This window comes from Orcinus orca, chromosome 17, assembly GCF_937001465.1.
Source record: "Orcinus orca chromosome 17, mOrcOrc1.1, whole genome shotgun sequence".
NCBI lineage: Eukaryota > Metazoa > Chordata > Mammalia > Artiodactyla > Delphinidae > Orcinus > Orcinus orca.
In genome coordinates, this window is record NC_064575.1 from 7,373,916 (window position 1) to 7,401,618 (window position 27,703).

General features: G+C 41.6%; 1 protein-coding gene and 1 pseudogene across 4 annotated transcripts in view; one reads left to right on the forward strand and one right to left on the reverse strand.

Moving 5' to 3' along the window:
- The window catches only part of CA8 (carbonic anhydrase 8), a 217,758-nt gene that overhangs the window by 47,563 nt on the left and 142,492 nt on the right, over nt 1-27,703 (reverse strand). The window lies entirely within an intron of this gene.
- Nucleotides 1,231-27,085, forward strand: LOC117203301 (ubiquitin-conjugating enzyme E2 variant 2-like; annotated as a pseudogene).

Below are 27,703 nucleotides of genomic sequence, written 5' to 3' on the forward strand. Positions count from 1 at the left end.
TTACCATTCTTCCTCCACCCCACCCACCAAGGCCTTCGTGCACGTGGCCTCGTGTGTTAACAGTGTACGTTATTACAGAGACATAAAAGAGCAAAGACCCATTATTACTCTGTCAGCATCACGACCCTCATTCCTTCCTATTAAAAAAAATCTGACCCTAGGATAACAACGGTAAAGCAACCTTTTACAGTTTTAGAGAAAATCTTTGCTCTTTTGCTGAAGGGCTCCCAAATTCCAATTTCCTGCCATTGATTATGCCGCTACACCATGAGTACCTGCGAAACGTTCATCTTAATGTACTTAACTCACAGCAATAGATAAATGTGTCCAAAGTTATGAAACTGTGACAAGCCGTAGCCTTATAATCATTTATTTGTCACCGAGAAAAAATAAGTTTGAACAGTTCGTGGCAGCCTAACAGAAAGCTATCATCAAGATAAATGAGGTTTATTATTAACACAAATAACACAACCGCATTAGAGTACAAAAGAATGAATCATGAGGAATGGAAAAAGCAGTAAAAACTGGAAAGGCGATTATGACTCACACGTTTCTCTCCCCAGCCCTGTACTCACACAGGTTCTGTGTCTTCTATCTTCAAATGCTTAATGGACATTTCCTTTCAAGTGGCTTCGAGCCACTTCAAGCTGAGTATTTCCAGAACTGACATCCATTCCCTTCAAAGGCACCGTCTCACTGTTTTCTTCATGGAGCCCCCAACCCCCCGGGGACCCCCACCCCTTTATCTCCAACTCACCAAGGCTTTGCTGACCCCTAATCATTTGCATTTCAAAGCTCAACCAATCTCTCTCTAACACTGCTCTCACCGTATTTCTCTGTTCAAAATCTCTAACTTCCTTCATTGCCTGCCCATACAGGGCTTAAATTTCTCCAACCCCATCCTTCCCCAACTATCCCCAAATACTCAAATCAAGTGGGACTCCTGACTCCTCACAACACCCTCCCCGTCCCGTTTCTGTTCCACTCACTTGGAATGCTGTTCCCCCTGTCTTGCCGCTTACCCAAATTCTACCCACCCTCCGAGGCCTCGACAGGCATCTGATAGACAGATAGATTGGAGCTGGAGATAGAGATAACATGAACCAACAGATACGAAGGGAAAGGGATAACGGGTCTCCGTCCTAAACCACTAACCAAAAGTAGGATGAGTCCAGTTTTAGGTGTTGAAAGTTACATCATTACAATCAAACTGGGTCCCATCAGTAAGAGATGCAGACCCAGAATTGCCTGGAGAAGCAGGGGCTCGAGGTGCAGACTGCAGACATCCCTACATACCCAGAGAGACAGCCTTATAAGGTCAGCTCACCCAGGGGTCAAGTCCCAGAAGAGACCAACGGAAGGGTAAGGACTGAGCTTTGGGTAAGGGTGAGATGAGGGAAAGGGGACTATCAAATACGCAGGAGGAAACCCAGAAAATTCCAAAGTCCTGTTAGGACCAATGAGAAAAGACTTTCTGGAAGAAAGCGTGGTTAGCAGAGTCAAGGCTCTACCACAACAAAGCGACAACAGCTACAAAAAAAAAAAAAAGAAAAGAAAGAAAAGAAGGACAGAAAGAGACTTTGGACTGATGTCTTTAAGATAATTGAGAAGGTGGCTGCAATACAATGAAAGGAGCAGAGGCAGAGTGTAAAGACATCAGGATGAACAAGTGGGGCAGGGCCAGCTCAGCCTAGAACGTGGGCAGTGAGCATCAGAAAACAAATCGAAAGGTAGCTGTAGGGAGGGCTGAGGGATTTTTTTTTTAAATAAGAAGAATCAGTTTGCCTGAGTTTAAGAAAAATTCATCTTTCACTTGTAGTATTCCTTTTTTTAAAATTGAAGTATAGTTGATTTACAATGTTAATTTCTACTGTACAGCAAAAATGATTCAGTTATACACATATATATACATTCTTTTTCATATTCTTTTCCATTATGGTTTATCACAGGATATTGAATACAGTTCCCTGTGCTCTACAGCAGGACCGTGTTGTTTATCCATCCTATATACAATAGTTTGCATCCGCTAATCCCAAACTCCCACTGCATCCTTCTCCACCTCCCCCATGGCAACCACAAGTCTGCTCTCTCTGTGAGTCTGTTTCTGTTTCGCAAATAAGTTCATTTGTGTCGTCTTTTAGATTCCACATGTGTCACCTTTAACTTGTAATATTCTTTTAATCTACTCTTTTAATGGGCAAAAGTAAAATCTGAAAGAATCACAGGCTGCTATAAGTGTTGAAAAATCAGAAGTATTCGATGCACCTATGACAACAGGTGTAACTGAACCTGAAAACCATTTTTCTGAAAACTACAGTCATCAAGACCCTTCCTCTGAGCTAGACCACAATTCAACACAGTCACAGAAGAAAAGGGGTCACCAAGAGCACGTCCTGGTTTTTGTGCCCTGACTTAACTGCTTTCCTCGGTCCCAGAGAGTCAACCGTGAGAGTTGTAGCAGATCTCCCACTAGATTTTGAGTTTCCAGAGCCAAGTTTCTCACCCGGCTATTTCTCACCCTATCACATCCAAAATATCCATTCTCAGCGCACTGGGAAAGAGCTACAAAATTAGAAAAGGAAAAAGAAAGGTTCACGTCTCGACTACACTTAGGATACTGAGGGTTGAAAGAAGGAAGACGTTAAGTATTGGAATTTTTAAGACAAGAAGACTGAAAGTGAAACGTCTGAGTAACAAAATGGGAGCTTTGAAAACCAGCAGAGAAAGCACCCCTCTCTCCATATCCACTCCTGACTGTGCGGAGCAGCCATCCATCTGCAGATAAATTGAGATTTAGTGTATATTATTTTCAGGTGCTGTGGCACTTAAGATGTCATCGTCAATATATCATGCCGCTATGATTCAGAAAAGGACATTCAAGGTGTAGACATAGAACAGTGACAAAGCGCTGTAAAGCAAGGAATGGAAAATAAATTATTTGAAACTCTACCTCTAACTGTCGCCTACTTGTCACATTTGCCTAAACTTAATGATGTACTTTCTGATATCGGAAAAAGAGAAATAGGAGGCTGTGCTGGAGCATTTCAGGGCAACTTCATCTATTAATATATTAATATCAAAAGCTACTTATATGTTCTTAGGGTTCAGAATCCTCAATTTGAAAAGGCACTAGTAAATCAACTACGCTTCAATTTTTTTTTAATTTTAAAAAAAGAAAAGGCACTAGTTTCATGTAATTTATGAAAACACTTTTTCCAGAGCAGAATGATTTCCTCTTTGCTAATTTCCTTTTGTTTACCTCGATTTTGCTGCCTTCTTAGGAGCAGGGCATCGCAGTGTGGTTAGGGTTCTTTTCCCAAAAAACAAAGCTGCCTTTAGGAAATTCACTATGGAAGGTTGGAAAAGGCTCACTGGAGCGAATCGAAGAAAAAATACATCATTTTGAAATATTTTATATTTAATGTAAGATCAGAAGCAGTTAAAACTGATTCACTGACATTGGTTTCTTGGTTTGCCAGGAAATATCCTCTGTCTTATTTGTGGGTTATGGCTGCAATTAAGTCACTATAACTTAAATCCTCTATATTTCATGTGTCATTCTATAAAATAAAGAAGGTAAAGAGACTGTCAAAGGGTCTTGGTGTTATAGAATGTAAGTCATCTAGAGACTGCATCTGTTATTCGATCCCCCTCTGCCCCCAAATGAGAACCACATTTCACAACAGAGCTCTAAAATAATCAAGGCATTCATCAAAACATTTACTGAGCACGGATAACATCTAGGGTTTTAGTGTGCACTGCTTACAACACTGGAAATACAAAGACCTCCAATAGTTTTATAAAAGAATCCAGGGCGTGAATAAATAAAAACATGAAATTGATAGTTCAACAGAAGAAAAAATGAGCACAAAGGGTCTGCGTGTCCTGTAAATGACAGAGGATGTTCTGAGTATGTGTATTTATTTAACGAGCACTGGTACTACCTGCTCTGCCAGGCGCTGTTCCTAAAAAACATCACCTCGCTCAGCCCTCACTATCATCTTTACAATGGTAGATGTCATGACTGCCGCCAACCCTGCATCTTTTTTTTTAATATATAAATTTATTTTATTTTTATTTATTTTTGGCTGCATTGGGTCTTTGTTGCTGCGTGCCGGCTTTCTCTAGTTGTGGCGAGCAGGGGCTACTCTTCGTTGTGGTGCAGGGCTTCTCATCGCGGTGGCTTCTCTTGTTGCGGAGCACGGGCTCTAGGCACACGGGCTTCAGTAGTTGTGGCACAAGGGCTCAGTAGGTGTGGCTCGCGGGCTTAGTTGCTCCGCCGCATGTGGGTCTTCCCAGACCAGGGCTCAAACCTCTGTCCCCTGCATTGGCAGGTGGATGCTTAACCACTGCACCACCAGGGAAACCCCAGTCCCGCATCTTAATGAGAAGGGAATGGAGGCACAGAGGGGGAAGCAGCCTGTCCAGGGTTGCACAGCTGACAAGTGACAGAGCCAGACCTGGTCCCGGGCGGCTTGGCTCTGTCGCCTCTAGGCCGCCTCTCTCCTCCAAAGAGGGAGGGTAGAAGACTGAGTAGGTTAGAACTCTCAGCGTGATTGTTCACAGGACACGCGGAGGAACGACAAACAACGTCCTCTGGAGAGACAAGGAAAACCAGGGAAGAGGAATGGAGAATGTACGACCCAAGAAATGGCTAGAATCCAGCCAGGCTGTGCCCAAGGCCAAGAGCACACCCAGTGTGAATGAATGCTCTTTTCTCACTACAAGCTCCTAGGAAAATTATCTGAGCCCCCGGGGGTCTCAGCTGTAAAAGAGAGATCAGACCACCTAACGTGTAAAGCTGTTACCAGGACAAGGGATCTTATTTGGAAAGTTCCTGGTAAATTGCAAGTGGGTGCTGGCTAGAGCCAATTATGGTCAAGAGAAGCGGGAGGTGCCAGGGAGAGTGGGCAGGGCTGTATTTAAACAGCTCGATCTTTGAAAACGGAGGTGCGCTCATCTACCTGCTGTCTGGTTATTTTCTCATTATGCTGCCTGAGCTCACTGTTTATTTTCTTTCTTTTTTTTTTTTTTTTTAACAACTTTATTGGAGTATAATTGCTTTACAGTGGTGTGTTCATTGAGGCTGTATAACGAAGTGAATCAGCTATACATATACATATATCCCCACATCCCCTCCCCCTTGCGTCTCCCTCCCACCCTGCCTATCCCACCCCTCTAGGTTTATTTTCTTAAGGTTTAACGATAACTAATAATGTTTCTTTCCATTATAGAAAGCCAGATCACCAAAGTCAGTCAGCCGTTCAAAGGCCTCCAGGAAGTAGGCTGATAGATGAGGGAAAGATGGGATGGGGCAGGAGGGAGGGGCTGTGAAACAGGGGAATCGGTGCCCTGCCCGCGGTGCCTAAACTCCCAAATTTAAAAAGCACAGTGCCGGGCTTCCCTGGTGGCTCAGTGGTTGAGAGTCCGCCTGCCCATGCAGGGGACACGGGTTCGTGCCCCGGTCCGGGAGGATCCCACATGCCGCGGAGCGGCTGGGCCCGTGAGCCATGGCCGCTGAGCCTGCGCGTCCGGAGCCTGTGCTCCGCAACGGGAGAGGCCACAACAGTGAGAGGCCCGCGTACCGCAAAAAAACAAAACAAAACAAAAAAAACAGTGCCAACGGAATCCAGCCGTAATCCAGCCCCAAAGGCGACCGGTTTGCAGCCCCTCGGGAACATCGTTAATATTCCAACAGCAAGGTCTCCTGCCTGGAAGTGAAAATAAAACCATCGGAAAGGGAACTGTCTCTGCTTCCCGCCAGGACATCCTGCCAATCTCCCCTCCTTCCTCCCAAGGCAACGCTTGAGTCAACACCTGCCTCTGCTCTGTTCTTCCCTGGCCCCGCGAGGGGCCTTGCCCCATCAGTTCTGCAGCCAGACGCCTCCCTCTCTAATTAGCTCCTTGTCATCACCATTTAAATATGTGCATCATTTAAATACGTTCAGATTTTTCTCATCCTTAAAAAACAAACACTTCTCTGACCTCAAATCCTTCCTACTACTTTCTCTTCACAGCAGACTTTTCAAACACTTGGCTATGCTCCCCATTGACACTTCCTCCCTGCCCATTTCCTCCACGATCCACTGAAATCCATCTCTCATCCTATCACTGTAGTGAAACTGCTCTCGCCAAGTTCACCAGAACCTTCTTCTAACTCACATCTCTGGCTTGGGCTGACTTGACGGCTCTACAGCATCTGAGACCCGCCTGTTCTCGAACTGCCCCTCCCGGTGCGTGCCTTGCACCATGCTCTGTGGGTTTCCACCTCCTCAATACCAGTTTCATCTCAGGCCTCTCTACTGGTTTGCTTCCCCTGACACCCCCCGAGGGGTGGTACCATCGGGGCTTCATCCTCTCACCTCTTCTCTTCTCATTAAGCATACTCTTGCTGGGTGACCCCATGTCTTCAATTGTCACCTAGATGTCCATGATTCCAAAGTCAACATCTTTAACCAAATCTCTGTCCTGAGTCTAGATCTCTCTACTAAACTGCCTACTGAAATATTTTATAGTTAGCATTTCAAAACTGAAGTCCCTCCACCATCCCTCAGACCTCTGTCCCCCTCTTTGTTCCTAGCTCTGTTAATGGACCCAAGCCCAAAACCTCTTCTGTCCTCTTCTTCCCTTACAAACAAACAAGAACTATGTCCTGCAACTTCTACAACTAAGAAATATAGCCACGTGAATGTGATGAAAAAATTTTTAAGTATTTCTTTATTAGAGAACTTGGAGAGCTTGTTCTAATATCACTGCTCAAAGTGCTTGACCCTCGCTAGAGCATTAATTTAGAGGTGTGCTCAGAACAGAACCAGACCAAGGAGTTGAAAAGGCCTTAGTGAAAGCTAGTGTTCACACTAAAAAATAAGAGCGACAACCAGGCAAAGAACATTCTATTAACTCTCAGAAATCTACAAAATTGAAGAAATGATAGGCAACTTTAACAGAAAAGAAATTCTGTAAGTATTTATAGAAATTCGTATGTAAAGTTGATTCACACAAAGAGTTTTACAAAATCAAAAAAAAAAAAAGAAAGAAAAAAGAACTATGTGCTGACATTTTCTACCTCCTTACCATCTCCCAAACGCATCCACTCGGCTTCCACCCACGAGCAATTCCTTACTTTAGATATCCACGATCTACTGCTAGAATTACGGCCCAGGTCTCTTAACTAGCCTCCATGCCTCCAAGACTGGCTTTTCAAATTCATTGCAGAGTCCACCTTGCAGTTATGTCATACTGTCCGCCTGGGAAAGTTCATCAGAGGCTTCTCCCTGTCCATAGGGCACAGTCCTCGCAATGCACTAAAAGAATATATCTTTCTATAACCTTTGAAAGTGTGGCAAATTTGACTTATTATGTATTAACTGTTTCAGGTGAGTTGGTGATAAAAATTACAGTAATAAGCTCTTTTTAGTAGTAAGAACACATAGAAAGCAATCTTAATTGTATTTAAAATTCAGAACTATTTCATTTCTCTGCGAAATACCACTGTCAATTTTCACCCTCCAACTTTATTATATACCTAGTACATTGCCTCACAACCTAATTTTCAGAAACAATATTTTTTTAATCCAATTACAATATTCAAAAGATTACGATTTATAATAAAATGCATTTATCTGAAAATGTTGAAGAAAATCCATTTTAACCCTCACTGTGCCTGGAAAGGTACCTGTCTGTGGACACAGCATACGCAGAGGCTTTCACTTCTCGAATGGCAGTTATCTAGAGCAAAAATGAGGACCATTTTATTAGAAATATGAGAAGGCACATATTGCAGAGGGAAAACAATGGTAGTTGGTCTGGGTCTCAGCCATTACCAACGTAACCTTGGGCAACTTATTTAATGCCTCTTGACCTGAATTATTCACCTGAAAAACAGACATAACATCTACCCTTAAGGGATGTTTTAATGATTAAATAAGATATGGCACGTACCTGGCACACGGATGGCCTTCAAAAGTGTTAACACTGTCCCCACAATTCCCTGAGTACTGCAGTAAAATGAATCTTGCATTAATCCCATGGCTATGAGAAAATGCAAGGGACAGAAAACTTTCCAACAATATAAACGTCTTGCATCTTCGAATTATTGTGAGAAGAGTGAACTTTGACAGGCTACACAACGAGATGAGAACACAGGAAGGCGGCCCTAATCTTATGGACAAAAAGTTCTGTAAAGATTGACACCTATGCTTTTTCCCACAAAGTGCTTCCTTATTTATATAAGTTTTGTTATTAACTTTAAAATCATAACGAATTAATCCAACTCACTTGTTGCTCAAGACAGTTGCACAAAGAACCATTCTTTAGCAAACTCACCATAAACCACGTCACTTCTCAGTGCTAATTAAAGGGGACCGTGCTTCCCAGGGCTTTGTGTAAAACTTTCCTGCCAACACAGGAGCAAGGGCTCTAGGGAACCAAGTATGAATCAAATTATTTTAAAGGACATTCTAGAAAATTGGATTGTGACTTATTACTGACCTAAAACACAGAGTCCAAGTTTCTTTTCAATGCTGTGATAAGGTAAAGTATCAATTTCCTTGATTGATGTGGAACTTGTACCAAAACAGCTCAGGGCAAAAAAGGTCAGCTAGGAACAGGAAAAACATCAGTGGGTGTGCACCAGAAAAGCACAATTCAGATAGGAAACTTCACCTACATTTACATGGCAATACACTGTAATTCTGTACAGCTCATTCTGACATAGGGGGACAAGCATTTCTAAAACAAGATGGTTACGTATTGCACATAATCCAAAATGTATTATCAGCAATGCTGAAGTGCTTTAGATGCTCAGAGGGCAGATATGGGAACACCAATTAGGAAATGAGGACTTCGCTTACACCCGATCTTGCCTACCCCTGGGCCTGCCTCTCCAGGACTTGGGGGAGTCTCTGTTTTACAACACTCCTGATTCCCCTGGTCCATGTAGTCACTGTTGTCTAACCAGTACATACGCTCCGCTACTCAAAGCCTTTATCATCTTGGCCATCCAAAACTGTCCTCCAAAACCCTATGCAAATGCAAATAATAGAAACAAAATCATTGTCTTCTGTAAGTTTTAATTACTGATAGCATATGTGTTTTAGAGAAATGAAATATATTAAAGAACAAAACTCTGTTTTCATGTGTATATATACTCTTTGAGATGGGTCCCTTAGAAAAGCAAGAGCCTTTCTTGCTCTAAAGCAACATAGCTGGACTTCCCTGGTGGTGCAGTGGTTAAGAATCCACCTGCCAATGCAGGGGACAGGGGTTTGAGCCCTGGTCCAGGAAGACCCCACAGGCCGCGGAGCAGCTAAGCCCGTGCACCACAACTACTGAGCCTGCACTCTAGAGCCCGCGAGCCACAACTACTGAAGCCCGCGTGCCACAACTACTGAAGCCTGTGCGCCTAGAACCAAGAGAAGTCACCGCAGTGAGAAGCCCGCGCACCGCAATGAAGAGTAGCCCCCGCTCACCGCAACTACAGAAAGCCCGCGTACAGCAACGAAGACCCAACACAGCCAAAAATAAATACAATTAAATCTTAAAATAAATAAATAAATAAAGCAACATAACTCGGAAGATAATTTTGCATCTAAAATTGTTATAGAGGTATACAGTTGTTTTATTATCTTTGCTTTTATATAACACAGTACTAGATATTTTTAATGAATTTGCTATTAAGCCTTTAACAGGAATAAAAGTTCAATAAAAACGTGTTCTCTGGGAAAATGGGAAAGCTTTATACTTGAGCACTTCATAGCCCATTTCCAATAAGGCATAGTGATGGAGACACACGTAAGGACTAGCAACTCTGTACCAAGGCAGACATTCAGCTCATAATGGCAGCCCTACTGAAAACATACGGGTATAAAAAGGTAAATTAAAGCGAGAAAAATAGAATCACTATAGAAAACAGTTATTGAGCACTTACTAATTTAGCTACCCTGAAACTAAAAAGCCTGGTACATTTTCAAAATAATTCCAGAAGAGTTATCTTGTACAGCAAAAAGCCACTTTTTCAGATAGGCATCTAACTGGTTTAACTGGATGATCCTTCTCTCAGGAGACACAGCTGACTTGCCCTCGGCATCCTTTCTTCCAGGCAAACAGAAACCCAACTGCATTTACACAGCAGCAGGTCAAGGGCTAGTGGGAAGGTTGGACCCCTCCTCAGCCCCATGGGGTGAATCTTGACCAAGCCAAGACTATTCCAGCCTCGTCTTTTCCCTTGAAATGACTGTTTCAGGAACCTGTGTGCACAGAAGTTCTGGCCAAAAATACGTGAGGGAATTCCACTCGAGGGTGGAGGTGGGGAAGACTTCTGGGAAAACGTTTGCTAGTTCCTGAAAAGAGATTCAAAAACTGATAAGAGCGTGGATTACTACAGCTACTTTGGTGAACTACTTGACAGAGTCCGCTAGAACTGAACTCTGACCGTCCTGTAACCCCAGATATACTCCTAAGTATAGGTTCACCAAAAGGCTAGAATATTCAGAGAAACGCCATCCTAACAGATCAGATATGAATGCAATCCAAACATCTATCAACATTTGAAAAAATATACTATAGAAAATTCACATAATGAAATACCATACATGAGGACAAGTAAACAAAAAGTACACACTGCAATGCACATGAATCTCTAAACATAATGGTGAATAAAAGAGAGCTGGACACAAAATAACCCATACCGTATGACTCAATTTATGTAAAATCCCAAAACAGGTAAAACTTATCTATGGTGTCAGAAGTCAAGACCATGGGTAACCCTGGAGGGGCCATGAAGGGAGAGTGGTTACTTTGTTTATTAATCTGAATGCTGGTTTCATAGGTTTGTTCACTTTGTGAAAATGCAACAAATCGTACACTTGTGATTTGGTTACTTTTCTGTCTATATGTTATTTAGCTATAAAATTTTTACTTTAATTAATAGAGATGGTATGAAAAACACAACTGATAAGAGAAGAAAACTGATAAATTAGCCTTCATCCAAATCAAAAACTTTGGGACATCAAACAACACCATTAAGAAAGTGAAAAGGCAACCCACAGAATGAGAAAAAATATTTGCAAACCATATGTCTGATAAAGTACTTGTATCAAGGATAAGGAGCTCATACAATTCAATAATAAGACAACCCAATTTTTCAAATGAGCAAAGCATTTGAATAGAAAGATATATGAATCATCAGTAAGCACATAAAAAGATGTGCAATATGATTAACATTAGGGAAATGCACATCAAAACCACAATGAGCTACCACTTCAAACTCGCTAGAATCGCTACAGTCAAACAGGCAAACAATAACAAGTGTTGGCCCAGATGTGGAAAACTGGAACCCTTACACACTGCTGCTGGTAAGACTGTAAAATGGTACAGCCACATTGGAAAACAAATTAGCAATTCCCAAAATGTTAAACAAAGGGTTAGCATATGACCCAGCAATTCCTTACCTAGGTATACATATCCAAGAGAAATGAAAACGTATCTCCACACAAAAACTTGTACACAAATGTTCATAGCCACAATATTCATAATAGCCAAAAAGTAGAAACAAACCAAATACCCATAACAGATAAACGAAATGTGGTGTATCCAAGCAATGGAATACTCTCCAGCAATAAAAAGTAATGATACAGGTTACAACATGGATGAATGAACATTAAAAACTATGCCCAGGGAAAGAAGGCAGTCAGAACAGACCCCATATTACAGGATTCCATCTATATGAAATGTCCAAAGTAGGAAAATCCATAGAAATAGAAAGCAGATTAGTCGCTTGCCTAGGGGAGAGAGGATGGAGGATGAGTATTTCTTTGGGGGGATCAAAGTGTCCTAAAATTAGAATATGGTGATGGTTGCAAAACACTGTAAATATACTAAAGCCATTGCCTTTTATAATGTGTAAAATTCACCCACTTTAAATGAGTGAATTTTATAAATTATAACTCATTACATGCCAGAGAATAAAATTTCTCCTCTTACGACCTTTAACCATTAATCTGTGAGGATTGGATGTCTACAGATGACACAGCCATTTTGCAACTGTGAGTGAAAAAAACCAAAGGGAAAAAGCCAAAATGCTAAAATGGCTTAGCAGAAAAACAGAGAGAACCTGGCCTTTGGAAACACGGCTGAGCAGCTGGAAAAGTCCTGGAACCCTGGACCTGCGCTTTGGGACTCCTTGTAATGTGGCAGGAAAACTTTCTCTTGTTATTTCTTAGCTGTGTCTTCCATTACTCGTCTGAAACTAAGGCACTCCTATGAAAGAGATGTAGGTTGCTGAGCACTCCATTTGTTACTTACAGCAAGTATTTTACACGCATGCGTAGCATGAATAATTTCATAAGTAAAAGAAAATTTTCATTACAATCCAAATGTGGGCTTCTGACAAAATCTAATCGTTTCTGAAAATAAAGTTATACCTAAGAGTGGACAAAAGCAGATTGAGCTTTCTGCTCTGATACACAGCTTTTCACCGAAATATTTTAAGGGGCATTTTCTCTATATCATCACTTTATAATACCCTGAAAAACAAACACATGAAGAATGTAAACCAATTACCAATGAGCATAAAATATATCATCAGCTAAGGTGATTTCAGAAGTATAAATCTAATCCTAAACCTCTTATACTCACATTAATATTTCTTAATAATAGGCAGGAGATTTTATTAGTTTATTATTAAGGTGATTAGTATAGTAAGTTTCAAGAATGGATTAATTGAGGATGTAGATAAGGACAATATATACTATTATTATAGCTACAATCGGAATATGTCAACTAAGGGCGTAAAATAGCCCCTCCCTAGGATCAGGAATGTAGTTTCCCCTTGGTGAAGTCTTGCCTGATTAGGCTTACTTGGGAACATAACATATTCCTGTGATATTGACCAATAAGTGATGGTGAGAGGACACCAAATTAAAATTGCCACTGGTATCCCATGACACTGGATGAAGAAAAGATACCATGTGGTCTTATATTAACTCATTTACCTAGAGCCAGATTTCAATGGATACGTAAGTAAATACCATCCGCTGCTGTAATAAATCCTGGTCTGTGACCTCCCTTCTGAGTTACAGAGCTGCATTTCCAGATTCTTCCTAGGCATTTCCACTTGAATGAATGGCAACTGTCAAATCCAAAACATAGCAAAGTATACACCACAATTTGCTACCAATACAGTCCCTTTCTGGAGTTCCTAAAAGCTCCACCATTCTTCCAGTTACTGAGGCTCACAACTCAGCCCCTGATTCTCCAAACAAAGCTCTGAATGTTCTCTCCCCACATCCTTTCTAACACACGCCCTTCTTTTTCTTGTCAGGGCCGTCATCCCGGTTGACAACGTCTGAACGTCATGCCTGGATTTTAAAACGATTTCCTAAAGGGCATCACCTCTTCTGGTCAAGGCAATTGATTACATTTCCCCGGAAGGAAAGTATTAGAAGGGAAGTGATTTTTTGCGTATTTTGTCGTGGGTGTACCTAAACCTGCCTGGAACATACACAGTAGGTGCTCAATAAATAGTTGGCGAATGAATGAAGAATTCACAGCTGTGAAGTGTAGAACAGCGCTCCCCACTGCTTTTAGTAATAGACCACATATATGTGATACATCCAACAAAGAGAACTTCTCCACGGAAACCTGTCATTCAGGAGCCTCTGCTCTTCGTCCTCAGCCTGCCATTCTAAAGCTACCTCCAGCCAATTAATTTCCAGATCCCCTAAATTCCAGCTAGAATAGATTATATTTATATGTTTACAAATACATGGCGTATGCGTATACATAACCACATATATGTATTAAATTACTGTGAAACGCTATGGGGAAAAACAAATTAGAGGTGGACGTGGACTGCATGCAGGCTAAGGTTAGCTTCACCGATTATGTGACATTTGAATAGAGACCCAAAGGTGCTGAAGAAGCAGCCATGTGGCTATCGGGGGGGAGAACATTCTAGACACAGAGATGGCAAGGCCAAAGTCCCTCAGCGAGGACTTTCTGTCTTACATCCCCAGCACCTGGTATTATGCCTCGAACTTTCGGATCTCTGCTTTCACCCACTTGTTTATATTTAAGGCCCCCTACATGCCAGGAACTGAAATTCTATTAGAAGTCAAACCACACTTCCAAACATGAAAATTCCTACAATTTATCTTTCAGCTGCCTTATATACAAATCTCAAGCAATCTCCAATTCAGCATGACTAAGCTGACCTTGACATCTTCCCCCCAATTCCCTCTCCCTCTTGGCATCCCCAAGTCCTTTAACAACAGCCAATGCTCCCAAGCCTCCCAGTCAAAATCTCCATTCATGGGCTTCCCTGGTGGCGCAGTGGTTGAGAGTCCGCCTGCCGATGCAGGGGACACGGGTTCGTGCCCCGGTGCGGGAGGATCCCACATGCGGCGGAGCGGCTGGGCCCATGAGCCGGGGCCGCTGAGCCTGCACGTCCGGAGCCTGTGCTCCGCGACGGGAGAGGCCACAACGGTGAGAGGCCCGCGTACCGCAAAACAAAAAAACAAAAAAAAAAAAAAAAAAAAAATCTCCATTCATTTCTGACACACATAATACAACGTACCAGCTCACTGAATATTATTCAAAAAAAAAATTATAGTAGCTGGTCAGCCCACTTTTGCACCTACTATCTTTCCCAAGCCACCAAAAAAGAAGGTCAGAGAGAGAAAGGCAGAATCACCTCCATTCTCCCCAATCTTTGTCCCCACCGGACTCACTATTTATTCAATAAGAGATGCCACCTACGTGGTTCTGACATTAGACTCAAACAACTAAGGATAATTCTTCCTACAAAGAGGGCTCAAATTTAACTAGAATCAAGAAGCAAAAAGTCTAGTTCTCCAGAAGCTTTTCACTCACCCGGATCAGTAATGCCAATAAGACAAATTCTAGTCATCTAAAGTAAAATTCCACGAACTTCAAAATAAAGTCTCCATTAAAATTGAGATGGATATAAATGTAAATATCCAGGTAATCCGAAGCATCTTCACTTGCTGCTTTCACTGTCAATATCTTTTTTTATTTCTGCCACTTTCTTTAATTTTTAAAATACAGAAACTTATGAGAGCCATCAGGTGCACTGACAGGTCATGGACATCTATGTTGGAAAAAAACACCGTGTGAAGGGTGTGACAGAGGAAGAGACAGACTCTGGAACAAGCAACGGACCACAGCAACGTGTAGCAATTCCAAGGAGCACAGACATCAAGAAAAAGCCCCTCGAAAAACACCAAAATGGAGAGGTTCTGCTGGGTGTTGCCCAGGAAACCCAGGCAGAAATACGTATTACCCTGCAAAGATCAATAAATTCAGACCATTAGACTAAAGACAGGGAATGGAAATTACAAAGCTGAAAATGTTTTCCCTTGAGAACACAAATCAACTCCAATTAACAAGTAAAAACTAAAATCTAGTCATCTTTACTTTAACTCACTCTTCCGCTGTGTGGAGAAATATTAGCTCTAATTAAGACTCAAATTATATAAGGCTTAGTATAGCTTCAAACATTTTCCTCTTCACCTACAATGACAGGCATCTTTTCAATTTTTCAAAGAACTGTGATCCCAACTACTATTATTCTTTACCTAATTTGAAAGTGTGCTGGGATGAAAAGCACTGTAGGTAGTAATAGGACAAAATGGCACCTGTTAAAATAGTATCATTTATTAATCCAAATTAATTAGCTTCTCCCCAGCACCGTCCCTCACTGTCTGACTCCCTCTTTTTCCTATTAATTGTGCCATCACTATTTCAATTACTCGCATTCCACTTCTCAGCATCAGATTGGTCTTTTCTTATCACTCATCAAGCCCTATCCCCATGTCCTCTCCTACGTCTTTACACCCACCTCTTCTCTTTCCATCCATGTCATTCTTAACCAGCAAACTCCTACCCAGCCATCAAAGCCCAGCTCCAATATCCACCCCTTCCCACAGTTTTTCTCTGAGCCCAGGAGAAATCCATTATTCCATGATGTATGTCCTCCTTTATATTTCATCCCTTAAAGCTATTTTCATATATAACAGTCATTTTTAATAGGGAATGGGAACTTCTTCTAGACCTAGATTATTTCTTATTTACTGCCCTATAACAGCACCAACCACAGCAGCAAACACATAGGAGTTGCTTCCTACAGATGTTGTGAATTGTTTTCCATTGTCATGTCACCTATCGATTGTCATCATTTCATACGTTTCTATCTTAATTCTGCCTCTTCCACCCAGACAACAGAATCATTAAAAACAAATGCTGTCTAGGAAAACATAGGCAGAACACTCTGACATAAGTCGCAGCAATGTCTTTTTTGAGCCACCTCCTAGAATAATGAAAATAAAAACAAAACTAGGACTTCCCTGGTGGCGCAGCAGTTAAGAATCCGCCTGCCAATGCAGGGGACACAGGTTCGAGCCCTGGTCCAGGACGATCCCACATGCTGTGGAGCAACTAAAGCCGTGCGCCGCAACTACTGAGCCTGCGCTCTAGAGCCCGTGGGTCATAACTACTAAAGCCCGTGCACCTAGAGCCCATGCTCCGCAACAAGAGAAGCCACCGCAATGAGAAGCCCCATGCGCTGCAACGAAGAGTAGCCCTCGCTCGCCGCAACTAGAGAAAGCTCATGCACAGCAACGAAGACCCAACGCAGCCAAAAATAAAAAAGTGTATTAAAAAAAAATAAAATAAAATAGACAAGTGGGACCTAATTAAACTTGAAAGCTTCTGCACAGCAAAGGAAACCATAAACAAAACAAAAAGACAACTCACAGAATGGGAGAAAATATTTGCAAACAAAGCAACCAACAAGGGATTAATCTCCAAAATATACAAACAGCTCATGCAGCTCTGTGTCAAAAAAACAAACAACCCAGTCAAAAAATGGGCAGAAGACTAAATAGACATTTCTCCAAAGAAGACATACAAATGGCCAAAAAGCATATGAAAAAATGCTCAACATCACTAATTAACAGAGAAATGCAAGTCAAAACTGCAATGAGGTTATCACCTCACCCCAGTCAGAATGGCCAGCATCAAAAAGGAATGAAAGTGGGTCATGTGTAGAGATATGGATGGACCTCGAGTCTGTCATACAGAGTAAAGTAAGTCAGAAAGAGAAAAACAAATATCGCATATTAACGCACGTATGTGGAATCTAGAAAAATGGTATGGATGAACCTATCTGCAGGGCAGGAATAGAGACAAAGGGAACAGATGTGTGGACACGGCGGGTGGAGTGGGATGAACTGGGAGATTAGGATTGACGTATGTGCACTGCCGTGTGTAAAACAGATAGCTAGTGGGAACCTGCTGTAGAGCACAGGGAGCTCAGTTCAGTGCTCTGTGATGACCGAGATGGATGGGATCCGGGGGGGGGGGGCCCAAGAGGGAGGGGATATATGTATACATAAAGCTGATTCACTTTGTTGCACAGCAGAAACTAACACACTGTAAAGCAACTACATCCCAATTGTTTTTAAAAAGTCTATGAACAGTAAATGCTGGAGAGAGTGTGGAGAAAAGGGAACCCTCTTACACTGGTGGGAATGTAAATTGGTACAACCACTATGGAGAACAGTACGGAGGTTCCTTAAAAAACTAAAACTACAACCTAGGGGTAAGACAGGAATAAAGACACAGACCTACTAGAGAATGGACTTCAGGATATGGGGAGGGGGAAGGGTGAGCTGTGACAAAGCGAGAGAGAGGCATGGACATACATACACTACCAAACGTAAGGTAGATAGCTAGTGGGAAGCAGGCGCATAGCACAGGGAGATCAGCTCGGTGCTTTGTGACCGCCTGGAGGGGTGGGATAGGGAGGGTGGGAGGGAGATGCAAGAAGGAGGGGATATGGGGATACATGTATATGTATAGCTGATTCACTTTGTTATACAGCAGCAACTAACACAACAATGTAAAGCAATTATACTCCAATAAAGTTGTTAAAAAAAAAAAAAAAACTAAAACTACAGTCACCACGTGATCCAGCAATCTCACACCTGGACATATATCTGGAGAAAACCATAATCCAAAAGGATACCTGCACCCCAGTGTTCATTGCAGCTCTATTTACAACAGCCAAGACATGGGAGCAACCTAAGTGTCCACCGATGGAGGAGTGGATAAGGATGACGTGGTACATATATGTACAATGGAATACTACTAGGCCATAAGAAAGAATGAAATAATGCCATTTGCAGCAACATGGATGGACCTAGAGATGATCACACTAAGTGAGGTCAGACAAAGACAAATATCATATGATATCACTCATATGTGGAATCTAATTTTTAAAAAAGATACAAATGAACTTATTTACAAAGCAGAAACAGACTCACATATGTTGAAAACAAACTTATGGTTATCAAAGGGGAAGCCTGGGCAGGAGGGAGAAATCTGGAGCCTGGGATCAACACACACACAGGTAGGTAACCAACCTGGACCTACTGTATAGCACAGGGAACTCTACTCAGTATTCTGTGATAACCTATATGAGAAAAGGATCTAAAAAACAATGACTGCATGTACTGATATATGTATAACTGAATCACTTTGGTGTACCCCTGAAACTAACACAACATTGTCAATCAACTATACTCCGGTAAAATTAAAATATAAAACAGCAACAACAACAAAAACAAATGCTGTCTTCTTACCTTTTATTTTTCTCACAGAGTTTGGCCATAAACACAGACACTTAACCAATGTTTGCTAACTGAATGGTATATATCACTCCACCATCTTGCCTTCCCAACAGACTCAAAACTTGTTAATGTCTTTCTACAAAGCAGCCCACTGAGCTCAGCTGAGGAAAAGGCAGCAGGCATCACCACAGCCTTTATCCCACTAGGACCCAAGCCACTGACCACACAGTCGAGCTCTAGATCAGTTAGATCTCGATCTTGCTGTTCCCAACAGCAAGATTGGGAACACAGTTAAAGAATGTCTGGGCCGATAAGCTAATTAGGAACAATGCCCACTGATAAAAATCTGGAATATTTGTTCTCCATCACAAGGTGAATAAGTGATATTTGTGTTTAAAAATTATTGTAAAATATTTTCAGCCCAAATTCGGAACAGGATTAATGATTTCAGCCCTGGACCTGGGTCATAAGTTTTGAAAAGAGAAACATCCATAAACTTCCCTCAGTTATACCTTGTGTTTAAACAACAGCTGAGATGGTGAAGCGGGCAAAAACCCACCCAAGTGAATCAGAAAGAAAAAATAAATAAATCCTACACATGCTTCAAAATCCTGGCTCACTCCAAGCCCCAGCTCCTTCTAGAAAGTGGAAAACTGTGCGACTATGTTAGGTACAATGGAGCTGCAGGCAAAAAGGGATGTGGTCCCAGGTGGTTAAAAGGGACAAACCTGCAGCAAAAGGAAACAGGACTTCCTTCACTGATGCCCAGATGCGGTTGGTCTCGTGCTAGTGTCCAGTGCCATAGAACTTTAAAGGGCGCTTGGGAGAATTCTGAATAGTCTTATTAACAGGAAATGCCTCTTCTCTGTTCCTTGTTCCCATAAAGAGGGATTTTCCCAAAAGAAAGCTAGCCTTCCTCTCCACTCCTTCAACCAACTCCACCCTCCTCTTTATTCCTCTTTTGAAATTTGAGCTAGGCTTAGAGAGCAGGCTAATAAACCCAACCTGTAACTTCTCACCGCCCCCCATCTCCTCACCTCCCTTCCTTCCCTCCTATCTCGCCTCCCTCCACCCACTGCCTGTAACTGAGCAGGCTGACTCCCTCATACTAAGCTATGTCTCCAGTGTCCTTCATCCATAATAAAGGTGATGCTTTGTTCTCCGTTATCTGATGACTCTAACGATGTCTACTTCCTATTTGCTCAGGGCTCAGGCTGGGGAGAAGCAATCTCTTTATGGGATCTCCCCAGAGAGCTCACCAATTTATAGACCCGCCAAGGAATATTCATGGGAACTACATGAACTCTGAAGCCAGATAAATTGGTTTCCACTGAATAAACTCTCTCATACAGAGAGCTAAGTGATTCACTGAGCCAGGTTTAGAGAATGCACTTGCCCTACGGTGCCCAAGTGAAAACATCAATTCAGGGGTCCCCAACCCCCAGGCCACAGACTGCTACCGGCGAAGCTTCATCTGTATTTACAGCCGCTCCCCATCGCTCGTGTTACCGCCTGAGCTCTGCCTCCTGTCAGCATTATGGTGAGCTGTATAATTATTTCATTAAATAGTACAATGTAATAATCATAGAAATAAAGTGCACAATAAATGTAATGCCCTTGAATCATCCTGAAACCATCCCCCGCCCCGCCACGATTATCCGTGGAAAAACTGTCTTCCACGAAACCTGTCCCTGGTGCCGAAAAGGTTGGGGACCGCTGCATGAATTGATAAAAAAAAAAAAGTCCATCTTTCATTTATCAGGTCTTATGATTACAAATGTCTTTCTTTTATACTTAGTGTTTGCAATGTTTATAGTCAACAGTTTAAAATCTGGATTTCTTTGTTTCTACTCATTTCCAGGCTTCTTAAAAAAAACAAAACAACTGTACTGGCCCATGTTACAACATTTGCATCCAACACTAATTATGCCCTTAAAATGCTTTTAGAGCAAAAAAAAAAAAAAAAAATGCTTTTAGGAAACACTTTAATACCAGATTTTGTAATTAGTAACACTATTTTCCACCACTATATTCAGTGAACCGTGCTTCCAACAGTATACCATTAATTTTTACAGCCTCTCCCTAAGTTTCACAAGGGTGGGAACAATTGTATTATCCTTATGCACCAGTGAAGGAATTGAGGTTAAACAACCACACAGAAGTCCAACAGCAAACACCCTGGTGAACTGGAGTCAGAGTGTAGCCCTCCCTGACTGATAATCTATGCCACCAGAGCAGGCTGCCTCCTAGGGGACCACGGCACCAAAAAGTCCAGTTCCCCATAGGTTTCATGCTACTTTGCTCTAGGATTCCATAGTGAGTTTTTGTTGTGTGTAGCCTTAAGAAGCTGAAAGGAAAAATGTATTCAAGCACAGGAAAGCAGTGGCCAGGACAAAATTATCTTACTAATAACTTCACTGTGCCATTTTAACTTATCATTCTTAAATACAAAAAGAAAAAAGAAAAACAACCAGAAAGACGTATGCAGTTTTTATACTGGTTAAGATTTTATGAAGTTAAAAACATCTTAACATCCTTCTATTCAATTAGAAGTTTAATCACACTGTTTACACAGGAAATGTTTACTTGATTTTCACTACAAAATAAGCTGATAATATAAATGCTACTGCATGTGCACGCACAGCAATCATAAAGAGATGTGTCAGGAAAAATGACCAGGAAATGACATACTGACTAGACTTGTAGAAGATAATGTATTCAGGGGAGTAGGGGTTTAAAAAAAAAAAAAAAATTTCTTCTCCATTCATAGTCTCTGCATTTCTTACCTGTATGAACAAAAAATGCTTTTGGTTTCCCCCTCACGGTACTTTCACCAGATTTTTATCATCACAACCACAATGACATCCCCCATCTCTTCCTAGTAACAGGAAGTACATACTGAAGGGTTTACTCTTTGCCAGCCTCTGAGCTAGTTTCAAGCCCCTTTTACAGACAGAAACATCGAGGCTGGAAGAGGTTTACTAGCTTGCCCAAGGTTGCAGAGCTTGGATTTCAATCCTGGTTTTCTGACTTCCAAGCCCAAACTCTTTCCAGCTACACCATCCTGACTCCCTCCCACAAGGTTCCACTGTTAATCAAGGCAGCAGTACTGGTGCCATGTTCTCCGGCTGCTTCCCAGAACCTAGACCTTTCCCAACTCTTCCCCACCATCAACACTCTCCTATCCTGTCTCTCACCAATCCTAATGTTGTTAGGTTATCCTAGTTACTCTAGCTTACAACTACCTATAACAGGGTTGTACCTAGCACAGTGCCTTTTGCAAACTAGTTGATAAATATTTCACTTAGCTGACAATAATTTATATCTCAAATAACATATTGGCTTTCTAATAAATGTCTTCAGAAGTCTTCCTCTAGATATATCCAGAGAAAACCATAATTCAAAAGGATACATGCACCCCTGTGTTCACTGCAGCACGATTTACAATAGCCAGGACATGGAAGCAACCCAAATGTCCGTCGATAGATGAATGGATAAAGAAGACGTGGTGCATATATACAATGGAATATTACTTAGCCATAAAAAAGAAGGAAAGAATGCCATTTGCAGCAACATGGATGGACCTAGAGATTGGCATACTGAGTGAAGTAAGTCAGACAAAGACAAATATCATATGATATCGCTTATATGTGGAGTCTCAAAAAAATGGTACAAATGAAACTATTTACAAAACAGAGTCACAGATGTAGAAAACAAACTTAGGGTTACCAAGGGGGAAGAGGAGGGGAGGGGGATAAATTGAGAGATTGGGATTGACACAGACACACTACTATACATAAAATAGATAACTAATAAGAACCTACCGTATAGCACAGGGAACTTTATTCAACACTCTGTAATGACCTATATGGGAACAGAATCTAAAAAAGAGTGGATATATGTATATGTATAGCTGATTCATTTTGCTGTGCAGCAGAAAACTAACATAACATTGTAAATCAACTATACTTCAATAAACACTAATTTTAAAAAAAATCTTCCTCTAATTAGCTTTAAATAGCTGGAATTTGTATACTATATAGACAGGAGAGAGGGGATGAGGCCCTTTACATGGCACAGAAACCCTCAATTAAGTCTTCTAAACACTCATTGATTTAGAGAAAAGCGGGGAGGAGACAAATTATGAACACTGCATTTGGACTCCCCCCATGTAACAAAAATGCCATGAGTTGTCTATTGCCCTCAACTCTATATGCCTATCACTCAGCCCACGGCCTGAACAGCTGGTTCCCAAGAAATACCTGTTGATTGACTGAATGAATGCATGGATAAACGGAAGAATGGATGGAGATGAGTTAAAGATGACCACTTGGTTATGAACTACATATTTAAAACAGAGTCCATTTTTATTGGAAGGCCTATTCAGAGACGATGTATTTTACTGGAGGATTTCAATCTGTAAGAACCCAATTTAAAATATTTTCTACATGCAGCAAGTCTATAACCGCCTATAAATTCATTATATGTCATATTCATTTATAGGAACTGATTTTTCATTTTGCACAAATTTACCTTACATAGTGAAGTCAGCTACCATACTAATGTTTCTTTCAGTTAGTTTGCCAAAAAATCTCTCATACATCCTCAAACAATGACAATGAATAATCTACTACAAGAAATCCTTACAAAGATAAAATTGAAGGTAGCTTCAAAGTGACTACCTGAAGGTCAAGTTGGTCTTATACAATTCTATTTCTAAGAGGAAATGGCAGACTGCCAGATCACGTGGTACCACTAAAAGAACATTTCTGTGCGTCCAACACCGTAACTTATTTTCTACTCGGTAAACTGTGAGGTTTCTGCTCCAAATACATTTTAAGAAATGAAAAATAAATAAATATGCTGAATCAAAGCAGGAGCCATGATTTTTATGGAATAAAAAGGCAAGTGTTCATTAGAATTCAGGAAACATAAAATTTGTTTTTATTTTTCTTTACCCAGATGGGAGAGGGAGTTCCCACAATCACGACGACTGAAGGGGCCACAGCACAGGGATCTAATTCCTTCATCTGCTTAACCGTGAGGCTCAGCCTGCTAGTGCTGTGGACAATCCCAGGACCCCCAAATGATAATAACCATTATGGTCAGAGCCTGCTTCTGGTCAAAATGATAACACTTCCCAGAGAAGCTGAACATTCAAATGTGAAATTGTTTCCTTTAGTGTCAGTCTTAACTCCTTTTAATGGCAAGATTCCCTTTTTTTCCCATTAAAGCAATCTCAATCCAAAGTTGTAACTACCGTGGCAAATAAAATCTCAAAGTAGAGCTGCTTTTCCTAGTAAGAAGTGGCTTTGGAAGGTGGAAAAAGCATCCCTCAGAGCAGAAGTCAGTTCACAGGTCTCACGTGTCCTCTGTCATTTCCTGAACCAGTCACTTCCCCCCCCAGACCTTGCGGAGCATCTCGGCAGAGTGGGTTTGGGGGGCGGGAGGCAGAGGGAGGGCAGAACTAGATGGCCCGTTAAATCCACCCCAATTCTCAGGGGGCAGCAAGGTTCTACCTTCGAGACCACATACCCCTGTACCTTCACAAAGCCCATCTGAGCTTTGTCTTCATAGCCTGTAAGATCCAGGCACAAGGCCACAGCTTCACTAGAACCCTTCCGAGCAAGGTTAAAACACGCTCACCTCTAAATGGGGCTGCATGCAGACATAAAAGCCCTCCCAGGGGCGGCGGAGAGGGAGACAAAGACTGTGGTGCTGTCTCCTTCCATCTACACCACCAGAGACAAGATCAATAGTAAAGGATAATTCTTAAATGGAATACTTATTTAAACAAAAGGCACTCTTCTTCATCCAGGCCATACATCATGGTTTCCTATAAGATGCTCTGTGACTCTTAACTTTTTGGAGCCCCAGATTTCTCCGAGGTTAAAACAGGAGTTTGGAAAGTTAGTTTGATACACCCTTTCGAGGTGATCTCTAGAGTTCTTTTTACAGACAAATTATCTACATGCCTTATATGTCTAATCCTCATAATGTTTTTGTTTTCGGGGGTTTTTTTGGCCATGCTGCGCGGCCTGCAGGATCCTAGTTCTCTGACCAGGGAGCAAACCCGTGTCCCCTGCAGTGGAATCATGGAGTCCTAACCACTGGACCGCCAGGGAAGCCCCCTCATGATAGTTTAACTCACTGAAGTCACCCTATGACATTTCCTTGGAAAGGCAATGAAGTCTCTGTTTTGGAAGAGGTTCACAAACTCGAAGCTCAGCTTGGGATGCCCGTGGAAACCAAATAACTTGAAAAGATCATCAATTCACTATTAACCGGGCAGACTCTTCCTGGTATCTCCTCGGAGTAGTAAAACAAATAAATAAAAATAAATATATTTCTGTCAAATGAATATGCAAATCACTTGGAGAGGCAGCAGCCCAAAAGCCAGGTCTTTTTCACTGAAAGAACACTTAAATAGCAGACACTACTATCTCCCTGACAAGAAAAGAAGAAACGCAGGGTTATCTGGAAACCCAGGATATTGGGGGGTAAGGTATAATATTCAAGATTGGCACTTTATTATGAGATATATTCTTCATAATGTTTTGTCGGCCTATTTTGCAATCAAGATCTGGACTCTTCACAATTACAGACTCCTGCTCTGCACAGTGGAACTCTATCAAATGCACTCAGCTTTCTATAAACAGCTGGTATGTGGCTCAATTATCACCGAGCCCTTCAGAGTACACAGAGCAAGACCTGCTCTTTAAATACAATGTAGATAAAGATAAGAGTCTGCCCTACAATATGCTATGCTCTATCTGGATAATTCACTCTCAAATTGTAAACTTTTAGGCCAAAAGGGCAAGAAAGTCAAACCTGCCGTACACGATCTCCAGCTGGTCTGTGGGCAGGATCAGTGCCCATCCTAAGAAAACTATCCTTCATCTGGAGTGAAATGAGACAAACAGAAATAATGTAGGGAGTTTGTTAAAAGCTCAGTCTATTCAATGCATAGGCCTAGGGACTTCCCTGGTGGCAGAGTGGTTAAGAATCCGCCTGCCAGTGCAGGGGACACGGGTTCGAGCCCTGGATGGGGAAGATCCCACATGCCGCGGAGCAACTAAGCCTGTGTGCCACAACTACTGAGCCCGCGAGCCACAACTACTGAAGCCCATGAGCCTAGAACCCGTGCTCTGCAACAAGAGAAGCCACCACAGTGAGAAGCCCGCGCACCGCAATGAAGAGTAGCCCCCGCTCACCACAACTAGAGAAAAGCCCACACGCAGCAACGAAGACCCAACGCAGCCAAAAATAAATAAATTAATGAAAAATAAATTTTTAAAAAATGTATAGGCCTGTGTTTATTCTGAGACCATATCCTTCCTACATTTAGCTATTAAATTAGAAATTTTCTCTTTACAAACTGATGGGGACAGCAGAGAGTTATAATGTTACTTGAAAAAAAATAAAACTTGGCCACTCTGTTGGTCTCCCCAACCCCCAATTTTTTTTTTTAATTTTGCTGCTCCAGCATAAAATCTAAATGCCTGGGATGTACTTTCCCATAGCAGTATGAAAGTAGCGATTCATGTGCAAAGATTAATTTACCAGGAGTTATATACACAGTTAGGCTACCTTGAAGTAGCAAAGAACATGACGGTCTCCACATACAAAATGACGAAAACACAATACATAGCCTGAAAGTTGAATTTGAACCTAAATACCTGGAAGTTCCTCCATTAATTAGATTTGTAACAAAATTAACATGAACAGAATAAATAATTCTAGTGATACGGTGGATGCAGAAAGGATACTGCTATTAGCAAAATCACAAAATTCATACAGCATTAAAGTTGTACTTCAAGAGCTAAGACATCTAATGCCGTCCAAAGAAAACATGCAGCTACCACCACCGCCAGGACAAACATACAGGAATTAATTTGACTGGATCCCATCCTTGTTTTAAATCAACAACATTCTACTCACGTTTGCTGTCTTGATTAAATATCTCGATGCAAAATACCCACACATTAAGAATTCCAGCTGGTAGACCTCACCCAGACATTTGTAAGAATATAGTTAACACGTGCAAACCCATTATGTTTTCGGGTAATGGGTAATGGGAAGAAAAATGCAGCACAATTCTCCTTTCTCTTGTTAAGGCGCTGTCATTTAAGCAGAAACCTGGAGTATTCGTAATAGAATTCGGTTACAAGATGAAAGCATGGCAAAAAATGTCAGGTAGCTGTGGAAGCATGTGTGTTTCTGAAAACTACCAACCCCAAGAAGGAAAAGCAGAAAGGACAAAGCTTTATCTACTTTGCTGAGTACAAGAGCTGCAGTTTAAATTGTTAGGGACTTCCCTGGTGGTCCAGTGGTAAAGAATCCACCTTACAATGCAGGGGACGCAGGTTTGCTCCCTGGTCAGGGAACTAAGATCCCACATGCCACGGGGCAACTGAGCCCACACACCACAACTCCTGAGCTCACGTGCCTCAACTAGAGCCTGTGCGCCCCAAACTACAGAGCCCACATGCTCTGGACTCCACGTGCCACAACTAGAGAGAGAAAAGCCACACGCCACAACAAAAGATTCCATGTGCCTCAGTGAAGATCCCATGTGCCACAACTAAGACCGACGCAGCCAGAAAAATAAATTAAATAAATAAATCTTTTTAAAAATAAATAAATTGTTTAATGTCACAAACTGTGTTAATATTTGAAGTGATGTGGGTGCTGACGACTCGTAGCATCAAAAATATATTCAGGATTGCGTTTAAACCTGCATTTATAATTTTAAAAAGTCAAGAGGGGAGCTTGATGAGCTTCTGTTAAAAGCCATTCCCACGTTATATGTAACAGACAAGGTAATTATTTGTTTACAGATGGTTGCTGAATAAACCATCCATTTAAGTTTAAGTGAGATCAGCAAAAAGGAAATACGTATTGATGTGTCTTTTGGAGATTAAAGTTAGTCTTAAAATGTAAATAAGATATGGAAACTGTCCTAAAAAGTTATTTTTTTAAATCACATACCGGGTGAACAGCGCCCTCACTCCCCACTGTCCTGTCGGCTATGTCCTTGGGTTCCAAGCGGC